The sequence below is a fragment of the Etheostoma cragini genome, chromosome 3 (genome assembly GCF_013103735.1).
Source record: "Etheostoma cragini isolate CJK2018 chromosome 3, CSU_Ecrag_1.0, whole genome shotgun sequence".
NCBI classification, from domain to species: Eukaryota; Metazoa; Chordata; class Actinopteri; order Perciformes; family Percidae; genus Etheostoma; species Etheostoma cragini.
In genome coordinates, this window is record NC_048409.1 from 15,114,333 (window position 1) to 15,141,928 (window position 27,596).

Sequence of the window (27,596 nt, forward strand, 5' to 3'; positions counted from 1 at the left end):
GGTGCACAAAGTGCTGAGCATCAGAGATTGCAGGAAACAGGGAAGGAGAAAACAACATGGCCTTGAGCTTAACAAATATATTTATATAGCTTTTTATTTTGGTTATCTCCGTCCAAACAGGATGTCGTTACTGATCAATATCACACTAGTTGAAGCTCTATTAATGTTACTGATTATAATTATAATATATAATTTTATATAATAGAAAGAAAAGTCAAAGTCTGTTCCTTCTTCGTAATCAGAGGGAGTGGAAAGATTGCTTTGTGACACAAGCATTGATGATAACTTCACCATGTTCGTAAGTTAAAAACATTATAGTTTTTTGTTATTTATCTGTATGAATCTTTGTCACAGCATTTTAATCAGATCAGAATTTATTTATTAATTATCTGGTGTTTCAGGGACTTTCTATATTTACTGCAAAATAATAATGAATGATTGATTTTCTTTCCTCTCTGAGGACATTACTCCAGCTAGGGCATCCAGATTCCAGCACTTGTGATCTACACACTGCACTTGGTGTCCTTTTTATTTCACTTTTATTTAAGCAGGTTGCTGAATTTAGAACCGTTTCCGCTAGAGAAAGAGCACCAATAGTCCAGAGAATTTTCAGAGGAGCTCAGAACATAAAGAAGGCTTTCTGACGCAGTCTCAAAACCTCCAGACTGCTTACAATCAATTCATTATAGCTCAGAACGTATGAGTGTGTGTGTTTGTGTGTATCTACTTGGTTTGCAGAGTACTAGTTAACCCTGCGTCTGAGAGATGATCTTCAAAAGCGCCAGACTAATATAATTAATACCTATTCAAGTGTGTGTCAACGTCTAGGTCGAACTATCAGGCAGTGGAACTGACAAGTAGTAAATTCCACAACATTGCACTGGATAATTAAATTTTGACTCCACATTTTACTACCTAGATGACTGAAATAAATCTATTTATAACTAGTTTCTTCTCAACATGAGGCCTTCTGGTTAAGCTGCCTTTTTATCTGTTTTGATATTTTATTTATATTATTATCATCTTCTCTTTATCTTGGTTTATCTTTCTCTGGCTAATTTCCCATTGCAGTTCTCTCTGCCGTGTGTGGTTATTGGTGTATTGTATATTGTATATTGTATCACTGTTTTTTATTACATGTTGTGCATAGTGAATGGGCCTTTTGAGAATACACAGTAGAAAAGACAAACAAATACAAAGTACAGTTTTATATTACCAAGTAGTGTTTTATTCATGTTCTGCGTTCCATGTGAAGCAGACAGAGAGAGACTGTTTCCACAACGTTGTTTGATGCGTTATGTACAGTAGGTGCCTAGTGTCATTTAAAGAGAGTGAGTGAATGTGTGTGTGCTTGCGTGCGTGCAAGACAAGCGTCTATTTTGTATTAAACATACTGAGCTGTCATCAGTCAGAGGTCAAAAAGGATCAATAGCTTAGATTCCACCGCAGGCATCAACAAGGATAGCCCAATATCTAACCAAACAAGTCTGGCATTAGACTTAGACTGGCACTTGCAGTTTGTGGCTGAACAGCCCAATCCAAAGCTACAATTGCTTAAAACTACAAGTCTCATTTTAAGGTTCAGAGTTGGTGTATACCTAGCTTGGTGTTCACATTTAGCCCATAAGTGGTCTGCATTACATTTCCCCTCTCTGCCTATATTTGACAGCAGTCCTTTTGTCAGTTTGGAAATGACAGCTACATTTCCTGTGAATCTCTCTGTGTTTTACATATCAGAGACAGAATGCAATCTTTGTCAACAGTCTTGCCATTGCCATGAGTGACACCTATAACCATGGCGTTGCTTGTTACTCACAGAACCAATCAACCAACCGGGGGTTTATTTCATTAATTTAAACCTAATTATATAGCCGCACGCAACACATGTCTCTTTTCCCTGTCCTTATTGACACCCCTACCGGGGGTAAAAGCATCAATATGTACAACATTGCCTTCTTATAGTTGTCAAACGCAAGTATGCATGTTTAACATTGATAAACCAAACCTGTAGGTCTTTCTTATTCTCGCTATGTTATCTAAACTTGTGTGAGTTTCAAAATTCCATTTAAGCGTGGCAAATCTCTTTAGCTGCAGTGCAAATGCAAAGGGCCTAAAGGCTACTGCATGCAGTCATAACTCAGGGGCAAATCAAAGGTTGGATGAATAACAACCATAATTCAGGCTTCAACGTCTAATGCATGTGGTCTGGCTCAATATATTGCAATGTGAGCGGAATTTGACTTGGCGGTGTTGAGATTTGCCAATCATAGCATCCTGTTTGAGGATTAAAATTGAAGTTGAAACTTGGGTTGGGAATCATTTACATTTTTTCTGATACCGTTTGCAAAAACGATACGTTTAAAACGGTGCAGGTGCCTAAAAAGTGGCTGAACCAATAATTTTAAAAAGACTAAAATATATATATGTATTTAAAAAAAAAGGAGCACTAAACGTTATTGCTAAAGCCATATGTAATATTATAAAAAATGTAACTGCTATATGTCATATGTTCTTTTCCTTTATTTGTGATGCTTGTTTGTTTGTTTTGACTATGCAGTATTTCTAGTTAAATGGGAACTTGTGTGCTGTCTTGGCCAGGTCTCCCTCGGAAAAGAGATTTCAATCCCAAGGGACTTCCTGGTTAAATAATTTAAAAACAATTGTCTTAATTAAATGATTTATTGAAAATGTAATAACAATAACTTATGACAACAACTTATTTTTTTTACAGTAAATTCCTGTTAAACAAAAAACACTAGATTGGAAAGAGGTATTTTACAATAACTTTGAATGCACCACAAGGGTGGCGAGGCAAGTTTCAAGTGAACGCACCTCCTGTGTTGTTCTTCAGACAATGGCAGCTGCAGACTATATATAATTTCTCCTTGTGGGACTAATAAAGGATGCATTATTATTAATATTATTATTATTATTATTATTATTATTATTATTATAGCATCCCGGTGTTGGAATCCTCTCCAGTGAAATACCGTCTCAATTTACACCATTTCACTGTCAGCAATTTAACTGGTTTTAATCCATCTGCTAGCTAACGGTAGGCTAACGTTACCTGCTGCCAAGTGTAGTGTTAACTAGCGTCATACGCCTCTAAAGTCTGTTTCAGAGAATCAAAGAGCAGCGCGGGCATTCCGTTGCACCAAAATGAGTCACTGAAATCTGCCTTGGTATTCAGCCTGATAAGATACTGGTCTTTAAGGCACCAAGTCTCGGTACCCAACCCTACTTGTCTGTATCTCAACCTTTGCATGCATTGCTGCATTTCTACGATTTGATAGTATGTATACTACATTTTCTAAACTATATGTATCCTATGCAGAGCCAGCTGGAGCACCGAGCTGAACCAATGCAAACGGTACACAGCTGCTTAAGATAATCTGCCAGTGTGACTAGTTTCTTGTGTAGTTTACACTTGTTCAATCACGTCAATTGAAATATGCACCTGTATATCTGTAAAGAAGACCGCAGAGCAGTGTATCAATAACAAGGAAATCTTAAAACTAAAGTTACTTGTATTGAGCTATATGAAACATTCTTAGCATATCTGCAGATGTTTTGGTAACAAAATAAGTTATACTTTTTTTGGGGTTTTGTGTCAGCTTTCAGTCATAATGTAGTTGGCCCCCCCTCCATAAAGCACACACTTTAATTTAGTGTGGAAGCAAGCCAAGGTTTTAAAGATGCATTCACAGTACATTAACCTTCTGCCATCAACACAAAGCACACACACACGCACACACACACACACACACACACACGCACACACACAGTAAATAGATATCTCTTCAACACTTTCTGTAAAGCCAACACTTTCGATTCTTCTCTAAAACCACTTTGTCTGTCTGGATCACGTATGAGTACATTGTCGAGTGTATGTGGGATAAGATTTTTGAGTGTGCGTGCATGTTTGTGTCTGTGTTCCTGTGTGCCCACGTTGATTCACCTCACATTTTCCTCACCCCGCAAGGACAGACGGAGGTCAATGTAAACCTTTTTTTAATGACACAGTATCACACTGCAGACCACTGCCTGCAATCTAACTCCCTCTGTTGTCTCTACGTTGTCTGTGGTATGTGGTTCTCTGAATAATGGATTCGCAGACACAAAACATCTGCTCAGACCAGCAGGCTCAGGATATAGTGATTGGAAACATGCATTAATAACAGTTAGATCACAAGGACTAGATAGCTGCTCTTGTGACTGTTAAATAGTTATTTGTAAGACTCAGATCTGTTGTATTTGTGATTATTACTCTAATGTAATGGTATGTAAGTATTGTATAGTTTTTTTTATCCTTTTGAAATCAGTTCTCTTCTGAGCAGAATGATGCATATAAAACTATGTCTGGTATATCCCCCCCCCCCACCCCCTGAATGTGTATTGCCTACATATTTGTATTAGTGTGTACGGATGAATGTCTGCATGTATGCAAGTAAGAAAACGACAAAGACAGAAGGTCTTGCTGATGGTTGTACAGTTCAGCAAGAACCCACTTTTTAGTATGTATTATTAATTGTATATACTGTATATTTTTAGACAACTAGGCCTTATGGCCAAATGTATTTACAGCCTAAGTTCAGAAGTAATATCTATCAACGTTCAACAACTATAGTTTAACTGGTAAATCAGCTCTGATGGAAAAAAAAAAATCACAGAAACATTCAGTGGTAAATCGAGTGATATGGATAATGCGTTAATGTTGGTAAGCGCCGTTAGCTGTGAGCCCTAGACAAGCGATTGACCTTGGAATGGGAAATAATGTTCATACTGTCTACACATACATATACACATGGAGAGTTTGATATATGGCATGTTCAGCCACTGCTGATCCCAGGACCTTTGTACTGAAGCTGGTCATAGAGGTTATTTTGTGCTGATAATTTAAAGTCAGACATTTACACGCGTCTGCTTTATGCCATTAAAAAAAAGGAAAATACATTTTAATCATAGGGTCCTCCAAACTACATTTGTAACTACTACACATGTATTATTTCTACCATTACCATTATTAATTGTGGACTTCCAGTGGAAAGTATTGTGATGAACAACCAACATTCTTTTAAATCATTAATTACTGTATTTCATCAACCAAGCTCAGTATGATAGTTGTTATAGTTGATGTATACGACAGCAAAGAGAAGATATTCAGGCTCATACCAGCATTACATACAGCATCACCAAACTGGTATAGCCTCCCAATCACATCCATGCATGCTTGTGTGCACATTGTCCACACCCACTGGTGGCGATGAGCAGTCCGTCTGTAGGTCATTGTCATTTAATTTAATGATTCACTGCGGATGTACTAACACGCTTAAGGCCCTAATGACAAATGACTGTTCACACATGTACACACACATGTACACGCACGCACGCACACACACACATTGTTGGTACCTTCTCCATTGTGCCAATTAAATGCAGAACAAATGAGTCAGATCAGAGAGGTTAAGTTCAAAGACACTGAAGACATGGTCTCTTTAGTGACTTCTTCTTCCTTCTCTTTTGCACGGCAGCAGTCTTGTTCTCTTTCTTTTTCTTTTTTTAATGTCTCATGTAGTCCCTGTTTTTTCGCTGGCACACTCTCTTTGCTCAGTTATTCTGCTCTCTTTTTAGGTTATTTAGCTTCCTCCTTTGTCTATTTTTTAACTTGCTGTCTTACCCTCCCAGTTTCTCCCTCCCTCCATATCTTCCCTTGCTCTACCTCCCGTTCTTCCCCTCTCCTGGATATTTGCGGAGCTCAGCAGAACGCTGTTGGCCTCCCGACCATAATCTCCCTGTTTCGTGTCTTGTAGCCGTTCCCATCATCATCCCAAATCAATGTTTAATTATCCTGCGCCATCCCCGCCCCCTCCAAACCCCCTGGCAATGTCTTTCCCCTCGTCATCAGTCCACTACTCCCGTCCCTCTCCAGCCCCACCACACCCAGCCTTGAGCTCTTCGTGGATGGAGGGAAGAGTAATTAAAAAAAGACACGCTGCGAGAAAAAGAGAGTGATGGGGAGCGCAAGAAAAGTAGTGAATAAGATGAAAAATGGGGCAAAGAAAGAGCCAGTTAGATGAGGAGACTGAGGCAGGAGGAGGAGGGGGGGCACGAGAGGATAAGGGGCAGGAGGAGGAGGAGTGTGTGTGTGTGTGGGGGGGCACAAGAGGATGAAGGGAAAGGAGAAGAGGGGATTTGGAAGGTAAGTAGGGATAAGAGATGAGAGATGGTGGATAGATTGCATCCCACAACACTCAATGAAATATGAGTAAATAAATGTTTCATTAATGATTGAGTTTCCATCATGTGCTTGCACAAGCTTAATATTCAATCACGGTTTATCCTTGTTTTAAGCTGCCTAGTACTGTTGAGCTCTGGCTTCCTGATGTGACAGCAGCTAGGCAAGGCTGTAAGATCACATCATATTTTGTAATGTGTCACATTTTATTATACAGAAAATAATGTTCAAAAAATTGTTTAATTTAATTATCGACGCCTCCACACTGGTAAAGACTAAAGTGAGGAAATGGTGTTTGATTATGTAATGACATTTAAAAATTTCAGATATTAACCCACAAAGTGCACACTGTGTTTGTGACAACAAAAATAACTATCAATAAAGTGTGCACATAACGTCTGTGTGGAGCTCCCCACTGTTTAAGTTGAGTTCCCTCCCACAGTCCAAACATGCACGTGCAGGTTAGCTAAATAAATATATGTCCCATTTTATTCATAATATGGGATTTTATTTTGGTCAGAACCATCAGATCTACCTTATAGGAAACACTGTCACTAAAGCTAGCTACGTTAGCTTGGAAGCTCATGAACTCATAATGGCCAAAGTGTGGATTATACAACCTGCTTCTTCTAGCATGATCTTAAAAGAAGTAGTCATTTCTTAACTGGTTAATCCATCTATCCACCTATAATCCACCTATGTTCTGCTATTTAACAGAGTTCAGGTCTCATCAATTTAATTAATTATGAAAATAATTAAATGATCCATTTTATATAATTTAGTTGTATCATTTTTCATCATACTGTCATACATTTTGTGAAACTACTTGCAAGTCTTCAGTCTGCTGCATTCTGACAAAACGGGACAGTGTATAATCTCCATAGCAACAACTTATTCCGTTTAACTTCCGACTTTTACACTTTTTGTAGCAGAATAAATCATTTGTTGAGTCTAAATAAATGTGGATAACGTTAGTGATAGTGAGATGCTTGCTACAGTTATATTTCTAGTGATGAATCGGTGAAAACACGTTTAATTTCTCTGATTTACAGCCTTGTTCTAGGCACTCGGCTAGGACTGGGCATCAAAAAACAATTCCTACTTGGAATCGTTTCAAAAATAACAATTCCAGTGGAATCGTTGCTTTATTGGAATCATTTAGAGGATTTGATTTCAAATCTGATTATTGCATCCCAATTTAATATGCACAAGTTTTGTTCATTTTGGTAGTTTTGGCCAAGCGTTTGTTGTGTTGCAACCTGATTTTGCATTGAAAAAGCCCTGTAAAGCTGCATACCACCATTGAATCTAAATACATTTTTCCTCATTTTTGTGAAAATAGGAATATGACCCGTTTCAACTTCACCCCTCAAAGAATCAGAATTGAGAATTGATAAGAACCGGAATTGAAAGAAAGAATCTGAATTGGAATCAGAATTGTTAAATCCAAACAATGCCCAAACCTAGGCGCTCCCTCTCTTCAGTCACACAGCTCGCTCGCTCAACCATTCATGCTTGTGGGAACAAACCATGTTTTTGGCATTTCGACCAGTTAACAGTTTGTAACATAGAAATAAAATGGATTGTGGGAAATATTGTTTGCAGCTGACTTTGCAAGTGGCTGTTGAAACAGGTGACATCGCTTAAGTTTTAAAACCAGCCTCTTTGACTTAGCGGAGTCACAGGCGCCACCGTCAGCTGGTTTGAGTCAAAGCCCGTTCAGAGCACCGTAACTTTTCTCTGTAACATTCTAAAACGGTTTCGGCTCGTTGCGAATCTTTGGTCTGCTTTAGGCCCTTACATTGAGTTTGCCACTATGATATAAATCAACCTTAGAACATCAAGATAAGAATCATTAGTAAACAAGACAAACCAATCCCCAATCAGTAAAAGCCAATCCAATCTATTTAGTCAATTGCAGTCCAATTTAGTTTAGCAGTAAGCCAGGATAAGATTAACTGAGCATTAAGCATTTCTGTCTTATGTGCAGCTGCTTTGCAATTGACTCAGGGTAATGTTTGTGCATATGAAATGTACATATACAGCAAGTTTTTTTTAATTTTTTATTAGCTTACCTTTTTCTCTCTTGGCGTGTTATGTTATTGACATTGATTACTATTCACTCCCTATCCTGACTGAATTTGTATCCTGTTATCCTCCATCTACTCTAGTGCGGTAAGGGTTATAAGTGGAAATGTTTGGGATTAGGGACCGGATCCAGGGAGTTAGTGGCAAATCAATTCAGTGTCATCAATCTAAAGAGATGTTAGGAGCTATAAGGAAAGATACGTTGCTGAAGGATAAAATAATGACACTGTAGCTGTGAGAAGTACATCTTTTTTCACTTGCATATATTTGCAAATTGAGAAGGACCAAGTGTTTCCAGGGGCAAATATCTTAATTATTTTTAAATATTAAAGAAAATAGAAAAAGGCAAATATCAGAAGTCACTACAATAGGAAAACCCTTTTTAACCTTGCCAACCTTGCATGCCTTTATAGCTTATGAATACATTCTGAAACAAAAATCATTAATTTCTTGTATTTTCTATATTAAGATTCCAAGATTATATTTTAATTTCTTAAAGTGTGATTTTTATTTTGTCACTTCCACATCATGTGCAGTACGTACTCAGTCAAACCTTGAGAAGTTCACTCTGTACCTTCTCTGATGAAACTGCTCGTGCTTAATAATGTTTTTCAAAAACATGAACTTGCTACGAGTAAAAACAACCCTACTATAAATGTGTCTGTGCAGGTGAGTGTGTATGTTTGATATAAATCAAGAACAAGTGAAACAAATGTGAAACATAATAACAACAGATGCATTGATGTTATGGATGTGTTGGATTTCATGGTAAGGTCCATTATTATCCTCCTGGATAGACTTGAAACACAACACTTTGATTGCCTGTCTTTCTCTCTCTTTTCTTCCACCCTCCTTGTCATTCTCTTGCTTGATTCCTCCATTATTCATACCATTGTCCTCTTGACCCTGTCTCCAGTGTCTTCTTTTATTTCCTGCTATTTTCTAATCCAAGATCCCCTCTATAAATAAACAGACATGCCTCCACACATAAGTATACAGCAATCTGGTATTATCCTGTATTGGGTCATACTTGTTTGTTTTCTTAATGGTGCGTGTGGTTACATAGATCTGCAGTGTCGGCTGTTCCGGTAGTAGGTACGGTCTGCACAAGCCATTTTCTTTCTGTTCATCTTGCAGTCTCTTTCCAACTCTGTCTCTTGCTTATTCAATCTGCTGACGGCATTAAGATTCCATTGTTCCAAGGCTGAACCCCCTATAGATTAAGCTACATGAAAAATGTATACTAAAGAGTTTGATTTGTATAATTGCTGTGTATTTTACTTTGCATCAGAGCACAATATAATTAGTTGCGGATGATAAATTGTCTGACCCCCAAAATCCTAGGAGCTTATTTGGGATTTCTAAACAAATCAGTTTTTTTCGCGCCTTAATATTACTATTTGATTTGATTGATCTAAATCCGTACATTTGAAATACTTCTGTCGACTTAAAAATCTCTGTAAAAACATTTATCTAATGTTGTATTGGCCATGGGTGTTCCGCTCATATGGATAATTTGTAATGACTACTTAATTACTTTGCCTTTTCCAGGCATTTACAAAATCAGAGAGAATGGGCCTGCATTTCCATGATGCATTGTTGTAGTTATAAGCAGCGATAATGAGAATACCAGCTATATATATATATTAAAATATATATGCTTTTTTCTATCCAAATGTTATCAAATCAAAATTAAACCAAGAAGGACTTTCAAATTTACAACAGTCATTTTTCATATTCTCAACAATCAAATGAAATTCTCTTGTAGGTCATATATCGTAGGTCAGTGTAACTACGTTTGGAAGATAATTCTGTCCAAAGCAAATTACAAATAAGGTACAATCCAAGCCACAGGAGATCAAGGAGAAGCTTAGGAGAAAAAGTGCCCCAAAACATTCATTAGTACCACAAGGTTGCAGGTGCAGGAAGTAACACATAGCAAATACTTTTTAGAGAAAAAGAGCCTTAGCGAAGAAAAAGTGTTAGTAAATCCTCGGAAAAAGTAATGTAAAGCCACAACAAAAATACATAAACAACAACGGAATTGAGTGACAATGGAAGTGAGTGCAGGAGGAAACTTCTTTTATGTATGAGAACTAAGTGAAACATAGTTCTTGCTAATTATGATTATTGTCGCTATGTGATTTTGAAAAATAAGCATTGTTCAATATCTTTGTATTTTCATATGTTTGTATACACTGCCAATTAGGCTACAAAGGAAAGTGTGTGTGTGTGTGTGTGTGTGTGTGTGTGTTTGTGTGTGTGTGTGCACGTGTGCATGCGCAGCCTGTTCTCAAGAACCATTTGTTGAAAAACCCACAAAAATAAAGCACTATAATTCCTCTGTAAAGACTCTCTCCACCCTACGCATGAAATAAATAACAATATAACTGTTATTTAACCAGGAGAGAAGCCAGTCATCTGAGTTTGTGGAGAGTAACAAGTCAATACTTTATCAATACACCTGTTTAACTGGCTTACATGCAGAAAACAAGTTTTTAACCTGCTCTTTTTCCTCTGCCACCGTCTGCTGTTGCAGGCCTCCCAGCGGAGGTAGAGTGATTACAATCACACGGTTGGCGGTTCAATCCCAGGCTTCTCAAAGTGTCCCTGCAAGATATACTGTAATAAATGCTACACCCACCATGTAGGTTTAATATATTTTAAATAGTTGTGATCTAGTTTATTTTATCTCTTTTATCTTAAAAAGTATATATATACACCTTGTTTTTACTTACAATGTGTCAGTACATACACAGCAATATATTTTTAAATACAACTATCAAAGGGCATTTAAGTAGTTATTACTATGTAATTATTGTGTATATGAAGTTTTATAAAAACGAGTTGACCTGTACAATCTATGTGAGTAGTAATATCTGCAATTGCTGTATACACAATAGGTTATAAAAAACAAGTAGTCATCACTTTCTCTGTGACGTGTCGGAAATTGCTGTTTGATCTTAGCAGACACTTGGGCAACGGGTATCAGCAGATTACTTGAAAACGTGTAACTTCATTCACTCGGCACTGCAGAACTGAAAGGATGCTGGTTAAGCTGGTAAGTTAAGCATTTTTAGCTGAATTATTGCTGAATGATTGGTGAATTTGTGCTTAACCGATTATACTGGAGGTCCTGTCCGGCAGTAAAGCTAATGTGCAAATTGTACTAACTTAATTACATGCGTGGCAAGCTAAGTTAGCTGCCCGGTGGTCCTGTAAGCTAATGCTACCTCGCATTCTACCGCTAACTGAAAACAGACACCCGAATCAAAGAGATTCAATTTAGCTAGGCTAAGCTAAGCCGATCGAACTGATATTCAATGAAAACAAGCTACAGAAATGCTTGGTAATGTTTGCCTTTGCTAACTTGATCAAGTTTCAGACGGGGTCTAGCTACATTGTATCCGCCATCTCGCCCATTTTATGTAGTAGTGACGTTTAGAAGCAAAACATTAGAAGCATAAATGGTTTGATAAAATCTCCCAGACAAAAGACGCTAACGCAAGGTAATTATACACCTGACTTTGAAGTTAGCTTTTAGCTTGCTAAACGTTAACTGTTAGCTAACGTTAAACACAGAGATGTGATTGTTGAAGTTCAAGTTTTGTTTACCATTTCCACGTAGAAGCGAAGCCGCTTACATCAGCATAAAAACAGACACACACACTAAAGAAAAAATAGAGTTAAAAAGAGAAAAGTAGGCTAGCTACATTACAAACAAACAAATCACTATACACTGATAAAATCTCACAAAGTAGGGCATTTTGGAAGTCACACTGAGTAAATAGACATAAAAAAACATAAAAGTGTTAATGCCTGTTTTAGTAGGCTATGCAGTTGAACAAAGCCAAATTAAAAATGATTATCTCACAGTGGTGAGTTTAGGGCAACCATTATTATGAACAATGTAACACATGTTAATACTTAAAATATACATATAAGTAGAAAGTATTATACAACTAAATTATAAAAAAAATGGGAATGTCAATAGTATAAATTGGGGAACTTAGTGGTAGTTATAAGGAGGGGTGATTTTATATAGTGTCCCAATCCTTGTGAAATTAATAGATTGCGTTAAACACTCCTTCAGGCCCTCATGTCCTTGTCTCATTAAGGTCTACGATGCAGTGTCTTTTTGGAGACTTGCTAAAGTAAATCTACTGAATATCTTCTGTGATTATAAATTGTTCCTTGTTGAAAACTGTTAAAGTGAAGTCATTACATTTTACACTAAAATTACTGCAACAAGGCTTGGTTGAATGCTTGAATGTGATTGGTCAATCAATTCATTCCGCAATTTACTATTTCAATATAGCAGACCATTACCAATAAATCAACATTTGTGCTCTTACGGAGCTCTAACAGAACATAAGTTAGCTCATCAGTGTGACCTGACTCGTGCTCGTCAGTGGAAAGTTAACCGTCCTTACCAAGCAACCTCTATGGGTAGTCCTATTATAAGCTGTGGAATAAACGGGATAATTTAGAGTGAGCCTGCTATTATCTCATTACCTTTTTGTCTAACTAGTCTCCTACATGTTTTGTCTCCACCTATAGAGTTGTGATGAAACCGAGTTGTACGCCCAGCGGTTGCACAATGAAAGTTTACATGTACCATCAGCCCAATGTCATTGGCATTGTCATTAAAGGACATCCAGTGGTCAGAGGTCTTTACAACTTTTCACAAGCATGTTGCCTACTGTCTGTACTTACTTATTCCCTGGATATGAAATATGCACATACCAAAGTCTCTTTGTTGCAATAAACGCCATGTGCCCTAAACATCATTTAAATACACAAATCTCCTCAACAGGTGATCTTAGATGACTTCTTGTCACTTGTTCAACTTGTTGTATTTCATACTACAGTGTTTCATCAATGTTGATGGCGGCCCGCCACGGTAAAATTTGCCATGGTATCATAGAAACAGACCAGACGTGCAAGAGGGTTTCCGCTATGTACACCACACACCACCGCTCCTTCAGCTGTTTATGAAAAGTCATAAAGTCGTAATTGTACAACTCAGCAGAGCCGTCTGATCTAGTGAACTCGAACGAACTGTCATCCGCTCTCTCCCCCCGAGCAACTGGAACTGTGACAGGACGTCATTACTTGCAAGTCACGGAAACCAAATAAACAAGGGGGGAGTGCTACTTGTAACCTGAAAATCTAACATTATAAAAATAGCTAACATTAGCAGATAAGCCCGTTGACAGTGATGTTATTGTTCATATTTTGTCACAATGCTTCTGACCGTAGTGGTCATAGTGACCAAAAGTGTGATGATACTAAAAAGAAAAACTAAACACTGTTTTCAGGTAACGTTCCTTTTTGACATTTCAGTGTAGTGTTTTTTTATCCTCATTTAAATAAATGTCTTTCAAGGATTTGCCTGGCGCTCTTATTTGGACTGACTTACAATAACTTCAACAGCAACGAAAACCGCTACATAAAATCGTCACTCACACGGGTCCGGTGAAATATGACCACTACAGTTGATCGGAAAATAGCATTGTGGACACTGAATTTGATGAATTTACTGTTTATCAGACCCCAGATGAAGCAAGAAGCTAATGCCGGCAAACGCTGTAGTCCCTCTGCCCCCCGCTGCAGGACATGCGGAATTCCTCTAACACGCTGTATTAACGTTAATGTTTTAAAACCATTTTCTAGGTTAGTGGTGGTGCATACTGCTCAAAAGCAACATGAAAAACGTAGCTAGTAATGTTCACTCAGCATTTTGTTTTGATGTTAAACTGTGTGTATAAAGGGTGGTGACGTTAAATCACCGATTTCAGGTAACCTTTCTACGATACAGTCTATTTGCTGGATGGTTTCAAGGTAGCTAACATTAGCAGATAAGCCCGTTGACAGTGATGTTATTGTTCATATTTTGTCACAATGCTTCTGACCGTAGTGGTCATAGTGACCGAAAGTGTGATGATACTAAAAAGAAAAACTAAACACTGTTTTCAGGTAACGTTCCTTTTTGACATTTCAGTGTAGTGTTTTTTGATCCTCATTTAAATAAATATATTTCAAGGATTTGCCTGACGCTCTTATTTGGACTGACTTACAATAACTTCAAAGATGTGCATACATTACATTTTCATTTCACATTTCATTCAATCACTTTCATATCATTAAGATGCAAGGCAGAGAGGGGTGAAATAGGGCAGAGGGAAGAGTGAGAAGCAAGAAGGAAAGTATGATGAGCGAAATGCAAGAAACTTGGGGAGGAGTTACAGGTTACAGGTCAGATGAAAGAGGAGAGAAAAAGGTTGGTCCTTAGAAGAAAAGCAACTCAGGGAAAACAAAAGGAAAACAGTGAAGTAGTGTGGAAGGGCAAGGGGCAAGATGAAAATGAAGGGTAAGGATGGGGCAGGTTGAAAGGAGAGTGGAAGATAAAAGAAAGATGAAATAAAGGAGCAAAGGAGAGTAAGGTGGGAGGATGGAATAAAAGGAGGATGTCTCTTTGGGAGGGAGGATCCTGCTTCCGTTCTACACAGAGGACCTGCTGTCAGGGTTCCTACTGAAGGCTTTAAGACAACTGGATTACCACCCTACTAACAACTCTTCTGTTTTGCGTTCCTTTTTGAAGAAAGTACAATTACTTTTTTTTATGGATTAGAATAAATATCTTTGTGTAGAGAGTGTAATGCCAAGTCAGGGTTTGAGCTAGCTGTCCCAATTTTGGAAAAGACATTGTCTGTCAGTTGAGTGTGATGTAGATGGAAGCAAAGTAAGTGCAGCTTTTATTTCCAAATCAGTCTGAGACAACATAAAGTGTATGCATTTAACCCTAATTAGCCAACAAATTAAAACATGATGCATTCCTACTAGGTAACAATGCTACATATTTTTAATAAAAAATAAAATTAAAAGCATTACGTGATTAATTATTAATAAGGACGTAACTACTATACATATATTCAAATCAGCACCCTTGGGTTGCTATGTGTGACTGTGGCATGGCAACGTCACTCTGTCAGTCAGCCGCTTTGGCCCAGACTAAAATATCTCAACAACTTCTGGATAGAATGACATGAAAGGTTGTACAGACATTCTCAAGAGGATGCATGCTCCTGACTTTGGTGAACCCCCAACCTTTCATGTAGCACCACCAGAAGGTTAGCCTTTTTAGCAAACTATCTCAACACATATACAGTAAGGGATGCATTGCCATATAATTCGGTACAGATATCCGTGTAACCCTCAGAATGAAGTGTTATAACTTTAGTGATAATCTGCTGCCAACATTGGGTCAACATTAAAATATGTATGACATATATTTATGACCAAATATGGCATTCCCATCATCCCCTTTGTGTGTTGTGCTAATTATCATAGCACAGTAACACTTTAAACTAAGATACATTGGATAGACACCAAACCTGCTAAACATCAGCATGTTAGAATCGTCATTGCGAGCATGTTAGCACGTGCACCTCAGTGTGGAAAAAAGGACATTTGGGCTTCTATGAGGTTATTTATAACAAAGTAATGCATGTCTCTATTAGTTTAGACTTTCATGGTGCACTATACTTTCTTTTTTTCCACACTGCACATTACCCACTATTTTGGAAATTATTGTTGAAAATAAATCATAATGAGTGCTGTACCATATTACCTCATATGTTACAAGGTGTCATCAGTTTTGGTGTTTAGGAAAATCCTCGGCACTTCTAACAATACTCAAGCTGCTCGATTTTGATTGTGTTGCTTCAAAGCTAAGCATTTTATGGGTCTCTCATGTCCTGAGCTAATGGCCTCACATCGGCACTGAGCAATCACTGTTAATTGTTGCAAACAGTGTCCTGTCACTGCTAGTAGGCAGGGGTTTCAGTGTCGGCCTCTTTTAATTGGCCCGTTTGAGTTTGTTATACTCCCCTGGGATGTGTACACATATGACGCCATGCATGTTTATGTGTGGGATCTGTCAATTACGGGCTACTAATAAGTATTCCCCTCTGTGTCCTTCATGTCTGTCTGCCACCTTCTTCCTTTGTCACACACTGTCACTTCTGCTTTGTCGATAAATCTCTCTACCTCATCTCCGTTTTATGTCTGTCTCTTTGCTTTTACACGACAGGAAGCTAGTGATGACCAGCGCTTGAATAATCCCCACACACACCCAGAACACACATCAACTCACGGTTATTGAAAAACACATGGAAAAGGTGTGAGGGCATATTATGAGGTTCATAAAAAAAGGAGATGGAGAGAGCACGGGCTGATAGGGGTGAGAGTATGATAGAGGTAGGGGTGGGAAAAAACCTGATTGTTAGATTTAAAGCAATTGTCTCTAGAACGATTCAACGCTTGATTTTAATAAGTTAATAATTATTAAATGTATATATATTTGCATGTATATATTTTTTGTTGATTTTTATTGAAAAGTTACTGTCTCCAGACAATTACAAATCAGAAAACAGAGTGATTGAAAGAGGATTGGATAATGGACAACATCTTTAGAGTTTAGGCAAGAGTGCAGAAAAAAACACAAAAACGGTCAAAAGGAAAAAAAGGAAAAAAAGGTTTTGTATATATACACATGATCTAATAAGACATACATAATATAATTCAGCAAAAAACATAAAAGCGGTTCTACTTTATCCCATTACATCTGACCACCTAATGTTTCATGTTCTAAGAAGCCAGTTCTCCTCCTTTAAACATGACTGAGCCTCTGACATGGGAGATCACTGTGACAGGAGGTGACTTCCACAGGCATGTTTAAGGCTTCAGCATGGAATGACTACAAAGTAAAAACCTCAGAAGACAAAACATTTCATTAAAAGTTGTGGGTGACAAATACAGTATGTCAAACTCTAAGAAACTCAGATTTAGATGTTGTTGTTTTTTTAAATCACGCATGGCAATGTACATGAACAAATTGTTGCATTGATAAATCGGTTTAAAATTGAATCGTTGGCCTATAAATCTGAATCGAATTGTGAGGCGCCCAAAGATTCACACCCCTAGATAGAGGCATTAGTCTGAAGAGAATAATCCCACCCTGCCAACTCTTTACTGCACCGCTTGTGCTCATAATTGACATGTGTGAATGTGTGTGTTTATGTATATTTCTATGTCAGCGTGTGCTGCGCATGAAGAGCAGCATGCAACCAAATAACAGCCGATCTAGCTCATTGTCTGTGTACAATGCCTTGCATTGCTTGTGTGTGTGTGTGTCAGTGTGTGTCAGTGTGTGTGTGTGTGTTTGTGTGTAGGTCTTTGGTGTTGTCTTTGTGGCTACATTTTGGTTTATTAGTGTTAATGCGTTTGTTGACACCACATTTGCATAAGCTAAGTAGATCATTTGCAAGGACTGTATGTGTGAGCGTGTAGACGTGTAACCAAGCCAGCTCCCTTTAGTACAAAACATCAGTATTAATGTTTTTTCCTGCTTGAAATATTCAGTCAGATAACTGAGTCTCCCTTTCTCCTTCATGTTATTACTTCAAACTCTCAATGTTTCTTCTCATCAGCTACTTATCTATACTTTCTCTGCACATCTTTGCAGTGTATCTCCGTCTTCTCTGTACTTTATTATTATGTTTTTTTCCCCCTCTCATGCATAATAACAGGAAGTTAATGCTTGTGAATTCACCCTGTTTTAATGCATGCATTACAAATCCAGGCAGGGATGGATAATCCAAATAAGAACTTCATATTTTCCCAGTATCAGGTTCTATGGAAAGCTTTAAAACTTAACATTTTCTGAACATAGTAACGGCTAAGCAGCTAATTCAAGCCACTGTCCTAAATACGTCCAGAAATTTACATTTCTAGTTCCACAGTTTATACCACAGTATAGTTTGATGGTATCTACATAGATTGTGTATGGTATTTTAAGTGGGCGTCAGCTCAGGGACCTTACTCAGCATATAAGGAACACATTCAATTGAAACTTAATATTTACCTGGTCAGGGACCACAGATCTACTGTAAATTGGCTATTTGGCAAACTCTGGCTTAACAGCTGTGTTGGCCCCTGTTAAATAAACTAAGTGAAAAAGCAAAATAGAAAGTAATGTATTTTTTCATTTAGCACCAGCAATATATTAAACCTGAAGGGTTTAGAATGCCTGGATCTTCTGCTTGACTGTATTGATTTGAAAACATGTCTTTCTTGAGCCCCTAAAACCTTCAGCCTGTACAACTTGTCATTGAACTCAAAGTCTATCCCAGCCCTTACAAGACTCTTAAGTCATTAACAAGCATCAGCCCCTCTCTCTCCCCCTATGGCCCACTTAGATGGATGTAAAATTAGGCTTTAATCCGCCAGCAGAGCTAAATACATGCTCCCCAGTGTCAACACCGCTCATTCCATGTTACATTTCTCTCTCTCTCTCTCCCTCATCTACGTTTATGTTCACTTTATTCCCCTTCTACACTTCTTCTCTCCCCTTCTGTATTGCATCTTCTTCTTAAATTCTTCTTAAATGAAGTACATGGCCCCACTGTCAACACTGGACTTCAAATGAATATAATCTCCTCTCTTTTTGTCTCTCTCGCTCTCTCTCTCTCTCTCTGGATGGTTTGTGGATCGATAGTTTTGATAAATAGGAGAAGATCTGGCTGTGGCTCTTGAAAGGTAAACTATTACAGCTGGTTTATCATCTAACTGGTTAAGTGCTTGTGTGTGTGTGTATGTGCAGGCAATGTGCCAGACTGAGAAACCGGCAGTATTACTTGGTGGTTCAGCTGTGAGCTGGTTGAGAAATACCAAACATAATCACAGTATATGCCCGGTGGTCACTGTCCAACAGTACAAAGAAGCTATTTGATTATACGTTATTCAGATTACTGTTATCACGCTTGTTTATTCACATTATTTAGCATTATCGTGTCACTGTTGCACATTTCTAGCATGCATTCTATCACGCCAGCAGGCAAAATCGCCAAATCATAAAAGATGAGAGTCTCAGTCTTTGCAATTGCTTCACAAAAAAATAACAGCACCTTGCCGCATGCTAGCTTATTTGCATGCAACTCCCATTTTCTTCTTCAATCTTGTGTGTTTCACGGTCACAAAAATAGCAACATGTTGCACCGCTGATTGTGACAGTGTGGAAAAAGGGCCTGCTAGTGAGTTGGACATGTAGAGGGACAGAGACAGGTGGAGATGGCTAGGACAGAGAAAAACACAGAGCATTGCCTGATCTGTTACATCACATACACAGTATAGTTTCTATGTATTATAAGGATATCCAATTTTACTGCTGTGTTTTTTAAACTTATATCTTTTGTATAAAAATGTATCACTCCCATTTCTTTTTCATACCCAGTAACACTGCAAATGCAAAATTCAAACTTCTATAAAAACAATCAGCAGCAACAACAAGCTTGCATGAAACAAGACAGCCAACATCATGTGGTGATACGAATTGGGAGAGTTTGCTCTCTGTAAGTTCTCAGATGGAATTAGAGAGGACGATTTAAAATAATGAGCTTCTGGCCTAGGAGTTCTATTACTTAGAACCGAAATAAACAAATAAAATGGCGAGAGTTAAGCTCTAGGCTTTTGGCCAAAAAGACAAGCATGTTGACTTGAGCTTGGCTTAAGCTGTGTAGAAATTGGGTCAGAAAATTCATTCCCATACAGAGAGCACCTGTTCACAAGTATTTTCATACATCACTGGACATCAACGCTCTGCATTTAGCAGTATTTTGCTTTCTTTCAAAAATCAATTTCCATACAAAGTTTATGATTTATTATTGCTTATTTACTATAACTATGTGACTGACTTCTTCACGACAGCCCAGTAGTGATGACCTTATTCATTAATGTTTCTAAAACAGCATGTAAAGTAGAAATGTACATAATCAGTGCACCTAAAAGTAATTTGGCTATAACCAATTTCTGATTTAAGACAACAGTCCAGCATTGGTCTACAAAGCCTTTGAATTGAAAGTGGTGAGTTACTAAAAGGTCCAAAGCACGGCAGGACAGCTTTTAAAGTCAGTCTCTAACTAAATCTGTGATATTGAACAAAATGTAGCATATCTAATTTGTACAGCACACCCAAATGTTAGATGTTTGCAAAGTTTAAGGTTTTATATTACAGATGTAAGGGCTTCCAGTTATGTGGTTACACAAACGTAAACACTAACTTGCAGCTAGATTAAAGACATCACAGTAGCCAATTACTATGTTTTAAGACTAAGCTTTAAGGGAATTTTTATTGTATCGGTTTTTATTATATTCTACTGTATGTGTATTGCTTTTCAACTGTTAAATAAAACAGCTAACTTAAAATAATCCATCATCCTTAAGAAGCTCTAGTGACTGAACTTGCACCATCGCTGATAAAATTTTGAGCATTTTTTGGGCCCTAAACAGGGATGTAACTTTTTATGAATAAATGCCTATGTTTCTGGAAATAGCCTGGTCCCAAATAGCCAACTGTGAGCAAATTATGTGTATGCTCCAGCAATGCAATGGGATGCAACTATGTCATGGCAGATGTATTTCACAGGAGCCAAGGAAGTGTAGTGTTGAGTGTGAAGTTGTTTGGATGAGCACTTTTAGAGAAAGCCGCAATACCGGAGGGCAAACAGGCATTGCACAAGTTGTAAACAAAATGCCTCTTGTGACTCCAGTCACCCACTAATAGTTACCCAAAAAAGGATCTTGTCAGGTTTACTGTCCCATTCAGCCCTAATTGTTTGGTCTGCTGAACATTTTGTTTGATAAATTATTTCTCTCTGTTTGTCTGTGAAATGACAGATGAGACTGGGACAGAGATGAAGAGCGATAAGAGCAGAGGTTCTGTTCATAATTCAGTGCAGGCAGAATGAAAGATAAGCCAGACTGCACACTATAATCCACTGCAGGTCTGTACAGACTGCTGCTGGTTTACTTTTGTGTCTCTTCAGAAATTGACTTAGTGCTTATGGAAATCGACTGACAAAAACACACATTTAAAGCCGGCAAAACACTGTTACATTACAGATAAATTACTGTAAATAACCAGCAACAACGCTCGCCAAGGCAACCCACAATACAGATAGATTGAACAAAGTGCTCAGAGTACAATAATAACACCAACAATCATGTGCAACCTCCACACACCCACCCAGGCTCCCCTGATGTGCTGTTTGCTTTATACATACATTATGTATATTCACAGCTGCATCCACCTTATTGATTTTGAAATGGTACATTGTTTCTCGGGTGAATGCCCCTGGACTCCCTTACTATGGTTGTGTAGCAGTCTCAGCTGCTGCTCTGAAACCCAAACAGCATCCCTGCCAGTGACTGTAAATTTGGCTACTTTAGAAGATAAAATAAAATAATTTTTTGTTCAGGAAAGGTTCACTGAGAGGCGGCCTCTCTTTTGCAGCAACGCCCTGATCACATTCACACAGTTACAAATTCATACGTGGAAGTACAACCGCAGTCTGATCTGATGGCCACTGAGCAGCTCCACTGGTGCGGTTGGAGGTTCAGTGCCTTGCTCAAGGTGCTGATGAGGGAGTGACAAGCGCTGCTCTTTCAATTTCCCCACCCTGATTTTATACTGTTAGTCCGGGGGATTGAACCGACGACCTCCCGGTCACAAGCTCACGTCATTACCCATAAGACCACCCCTTGCTGGAGCTCTCTTCAAGGGCAGTGTCGAAAAGCCATTTTCCTACTCATGGCCTCTAAATCCACTGTATTGATACCAAAGCTGCTCTTTGAACTAGGGACTGTGTGTGTGTGTGTGTGTGTGTGTGTGTGTTTTCGCTGGAGACAGCTGAAGGAGGGATTAGGTTTTAACTGTGTTGTGTGTGTTTAAATCCCTAACAGAGCAAGCGGACCTCAAGGCGGATGGAGAGAAATGAGTTCATCCTCAAGATACACACAGACACTCTCACTAAACACACACACACACACAGTCTGTCTGTCTGTCTCGCTCTCTCTCTCTCTCTCTCTCATTCACACAAACACACAGTTTGGTTGAATAATGGCCCAATGAGTGGTGTGCCTATGGGAAAAGCTGTCAGTTTAATTGAATCCTGTATTCTCCATTCTCCCTGCCTGCTAATTGATTCTGTCAGGGTCTTCTGCTTGACAAAGAGACTGACATTTCCCCCTGCTTGGTTATAAATGCCACAGTGTGAGTGACTGTGTGTACGTTTTTTTGTCGTTGCACATTATTTACTTAGAGCTACAGGAACCTGTGCGACTGTCTACCTATCTGTTTTAAACATATTACTCATTTAGGAGGGCAGGAGAGTCTAGATGGTCGTGCGTGCGTGTGTGCGTGTGCGCGTGTGTGTGTATGGTTGGGCCCATGCTATGTAGTCATGTTTACTGTAGATAGGCACATATATATCTTTTTACTAGGGCTGTCAAATGATTAAAATGTTTGATCAAATTAATCAGAATTTTCAGTGGATTAATCAGGATTAATCACTATTTGCAATTACACCTGAATCCTAACCATTTTTTTCTGAAATGCATAGCAAAAGATAAATAACAGGACACAGATACATCATTTTCATATTATGTGCACTGTCAGTCCCAATGGTTGTCGTCTTGCCCTCGATGTCCCACTTACGTGCAACAGAAAGGAACTGTTCTTTACAAGCCTCCGCAAAATGACGCTCCTCAGTTTTTAATATAGTCAGCGCAAAAGACTTCAGTTCCCACGTGTCACTGATGAAATGTGCCGTTACTCCGAGGTAATTGTTGTTACTCACTGATGTCCAATGGTCTCCTGTCAGGGCCATATGATTTACTTGAGCCAAGACCTCTTTCCTTTTTTCTTTTCATAGAGCTCGTGGATTTTCGTCATAACTGTGGCTCTTGACGGTGGCTTATAGGATGAGTCTTGAGACGCCACTTGCAAAACATCAAGGAAACCTGAGTCCTCTACAATGCTAATGGGTCTACAATCCTTTGCAATCCATTTTGCTATTGCGTTGGTCAAATTTTCTGTGGTTGATTTTGTTAATGACCTGCGAACATTCAGCGTGGTCTGGCGCAAACCACTTGCTGAACCTGACGGCCCAGCAAACGCATGTTTGGCGTTGACATGGTACCTCAAGCTTGAACAGCTCCGGTGAAATTGAAACTCCTTGTTACAAATCTTGGAAATAACCTTGTACTTGTTAACTGTACCATCATCATTCTTTTTATATTTGAATCCGTCAATAGGCCCACTTTGCTCACCTTGCTCCATCTCGCCTGTAGCTCCCAACCACTTTCCTGACCTGAATAATTTGTCACACTGCGCATGCGTGAAATGCGTTAAAAAAATTGACGTAATTAACAACAAACAACTAATTAACGTCGTTAACGCGCTATTTTTGACAGCCCTACTTTTTACATATTACACATTGTGTTTATGACTGAATGGGGCTGGGAAATCACACAATTACTTCAAAATCATATTTTTACACAAAAATTTGTTCTTGTTCTATAAAATATATAGTTTTTTTGCTTTTTGTCCGGCTGTCTATCATTATGGCCAGGGGAGCATTTTGTCAACAGCACCCATATCCTTTTTATTGCATTACTAGTCAGCAATAGATGTATTGCATTCACTTCAGTCCAGACACTCCAGGCCCTCTTTGTTGCCCTTTCAAATGATGTAAGATTGGCAGTGAAAAACACACACACACACACACACACACACAAAAGAATTGCTGCAGTTTTTGTTGAGCCGTAAGTCTCCAGAAATCCATCAGTATTATTTCATTTAAGAACTTTATATAGGATGTAAGTACAAGGTGTTTACAACAATCTAATTATCTTCAACCATGGCCCAGGATTATTTCTTACTGACAAGTCAAACTGTTTTAGTATATCCATGAAGAGATGACTCACTTAATGCATGGATCCAACTTTTTCTTTCCTTATTCTGATTATGACACCAAAACTCACCGCACACTGTTTTAAAACCAGTGCCAGATACGAAGTCTGTAAACATCACTGTGTGGAACTTCTTGTAGTCATTTTATATGTAAGATAACATGAAACCATGGACTGCTGCAGCCATAAAAAAACAAAAACTGACCGAATTAATGTAACAAAAGCAGTGAACTTGTATAATGACATTGACAATGAAACTGTCCTAATAAGGCCGATACCCATTCCATGTAATGAGGTAATTTTGGCTCTGTTAGCATTTTGAAGCACCTTTACTATTACAGCTGTTCAAGCTTTACTATTTAAGAAGGTGGTTTTCATTGAGATTCTTCTAAATGGTGCTAATTCGGCACACTACTGCAGCTTAGAATTGTATAGTGATGTTTTGGTACAATACAACTTTATAAAGTTATATATGTATTAAACAGTATCTAATAACTTATCTACTTCATGGTTTGTGCTTTCTATAGAAATATAAACACATACAGGGAAAATAAGGATGTAGGTTCTCTAAGCATCATGCGTTGCCAGTTGAAGCTGAGTAAGTGACTGTTTAACAAAGTAAAAAGTACAGGTCATAGCCCACATCAAAAATAACCAACCACTTATGTTTAAATGGTAGTCAGCCAACTTGACCGCCTCTCAGGCTTATTCCTGAATAGCTAAAAGTCACTGTCTATTGAGTGCCTTCCTGTCCATTTGTTTTTCACTTTCAGTTAGGCTGACTATCTTTCTGTGTTCGACTGTGAAACTGGGCACCTGTCTCTTTGGTCTCCTTCAGTCCCATCTCCTGTATCCATACTAGCCAGAATCCAGCCACCCCAACAGAGTACATACACACATCGAACAGTAGACCAAACTAATCTCACGATAATCTCTGCCCAGATTATGACTTCCTGTTGGAATGCAAGGCAGCACAGAGGGAGAGAGGAAAAGAGAGAGCGATTGGGGTAACGGGGTCAATAACTTATTCAGTTCAGAAAGACAGGTCTTATGAAGCAATGGCAGCTTCAACAGGTATTTAACTTTTATTAAGACATCCTCAGAAATGGCCCATAGCGCTGCATCAGAAACAGTGTTACAGCTTGTTATGAGAAAAAGCACTGCCATTTGAAAAGTTGCATTTACTCGTTTTATTGGATAAATCATCAGCGTGTGTATGATTTAATTAGAGCTGTTGCTTCTACAACTATTTTATCACAGCTAAGTCTCTGCTGTCACAAAAGTGAGTGAATTAAATCATTTAATTGTAAGGTTTTATAAATGTACTCTGTGATTTTAATTCTGATCTTTGACATTAGAAGGATAAATCAAGAGCCAAAGTTGACTGGTTACATAAAATTAAAAAAAAAGAGACAAAATAAGTTTAATGCTAAATAAATTGATAAAGAAATGCACACAAGACAGGAAACCGTGGAATGAAATAATGAAGTCTAAATTACTTCCAAGGGGATTCCATGTACTTTGCCCATGTCAGGATTTTCCTCAGGGCTGTGGCATTCTTTATTTTACCCTCACTATGCAAAACCATGGGTATGCAATCAAAACAGTAATGGATATTTACAGATTTGTGATTGGCTGAGCTAGTTCTACCAATATCCAATCAATCTCATTTCACATTTTGAGAGAGAAATCATCTAGTTCTCATGTGAGGAAGGTCTTCCATGAGGAACATGACAAGAGGTGACCAAAAGAGATGAGATAGTTATAGTGAATTGTACACGTTTTTCTGTTTAATCATTTGTCCATTTGTTATTTCTTTAACATGTATCTTGTTATACTGTATGTTTAAGCTAATCGTTAATTATTTCCTTTTACTTTTCCATTTATTGGCATACAAATCAAGTTTGGTTCTCGGCAGGAGAAGTTGCAGTGGTATTGGGTTGGAAGCATATATTGACTAATTTGTAAAAAAAAAAAAAAGATTTATAAACTTTGAATTTTAACGTGTTTATGCTAATATGTCATTTAAACATACTACCACTGTTGTGCTGCACTGTCCTCAGGTCGGGATTAAAACATGCTCGGGGTCAACATAGTGTGATGTTACAAAACAGGAACACACTAAAGTACAGTGTTAATATAAAAGATGACATTATGTCATGTATTTATCCCGCAAAGGCAATCCATTGTCCCCAAATGTGGGGGTAAGGTCACCGTGATAAGTCAGAGATCATTACTGTAGCGCAGTAAGAGCAGAGGAGATTTCTCTCTTCTTGTGTGACATTTTCTATATTCAAACAAAAAGGTTAGGAAATATTCCACTCCAGTGCAGTTTTTTTTTCTGCAGTTCCAACAGGATTACAGACCCTATTGAAATGGTCCTTTTTTTCTGGGAGCAGCATGGATAAAGAGAATCCCAGAAGACTGTGGTGGTTACTATACATCCCTGCTGAGGTCTCCTTTATCAACCCCCTTCCTACTGTACCGGGCTAATACTGTAGCTGACCATGAACTCCAATCTCTGTGTGGGGGGGGGAAGACATGTGGAGAGGCCTTTTCCTAACAGAGATCAATATAATGTCTCATTATTATCAGCCATAGATGAGCAATGGGGTAGTTTAAAAGAGCAGTAAAATATCATGTATGGGAAACTGCATTATTACAAGTATTATACAGAATGTGTGGGAAAGTAAAGGTTTGGCACAAAAAAGCACAGTTGGAGAAAGTCTGAATAAACTAAAGCAGAGATAAATTGAAAAATGAAATAGATAAAATGAAAGCCTGAATGTAACTGTTTGAGACATCAGCAAAGTTTCTGCCACCGATTGCAAATGTCTATTTAGATGAATGAAGCAAAGCGGTATTTCAGCACATTCAACCTTATGTTTGTTTATCTCAATGTAATCTGTCATATTATATATAATATATATACATATATTATTCCAAACGTCATTCCTGAGTATTTACTTTTTAAATTACTTTTGTGTTTTCTCATAAATAATGTTTCTTTTCAGTAAGGGTTAAGTCATTGGTACATCCTATATATTTGGATTTTTACAACAGATTAATACTATATTTATCTGGTCTAGGACATTTGCTAACAAAGTTCTACGGTTTGCACATTGCAATATATAAAGTATTTAAGCCAAATTTTAAATCTTGGCTTGTGGTTATAAAAATAGTAACACTGAGGATTACCCCTGACTTCATCTCAATAAGAGTAAAGGTCATGCATCTGTCAGTATTGAATCATGTGTCTACCAGAGATTAGTATTGATTTATTTTATCTTTAAAGGCAGAGTGTTAATAGTGGAGATTAGCTTTGTTCTAGCTGAAAACATAGTGACAGCACCTGTGCATATTGCAGTCGTTTTAGAGCACATCGCAGACAGCTTTTGGAGATTTAATGTAACTTCAGCTGCAGAGCACCATTATCAATCAACTGACCTACTTAAAA

General features: G+C 38.1%; 1 protein-coding gene and 1 long non-coding RNA gene across 3 annotated transcripts in view; both read left to right on the plus strand.

Moving 5' to 3' along the window:
* The window catches only part of zgc:172282 (leucine-rich repeat and fibronectin type III domain-containing protein 1-like protein), a 158,878-nt gene that overhangs the window by 93,178 nt on the left and 38,104 nt on the right, over positions 1-27,596 (plus strand). The gene's annotated exons all lie outside the window — the stretch shown is intronic.
* Positions 2,749-12,655, plus strand: LOC117940730. The gene is made up of 3 exons (XR_004655806.1): positions 2,749-2,839; positions 9,393-9,401; positions 12,645-12,655. It is a non-coding gene; the product is annotated as an uncharacterized LOC117940730 (long non-coding RNA).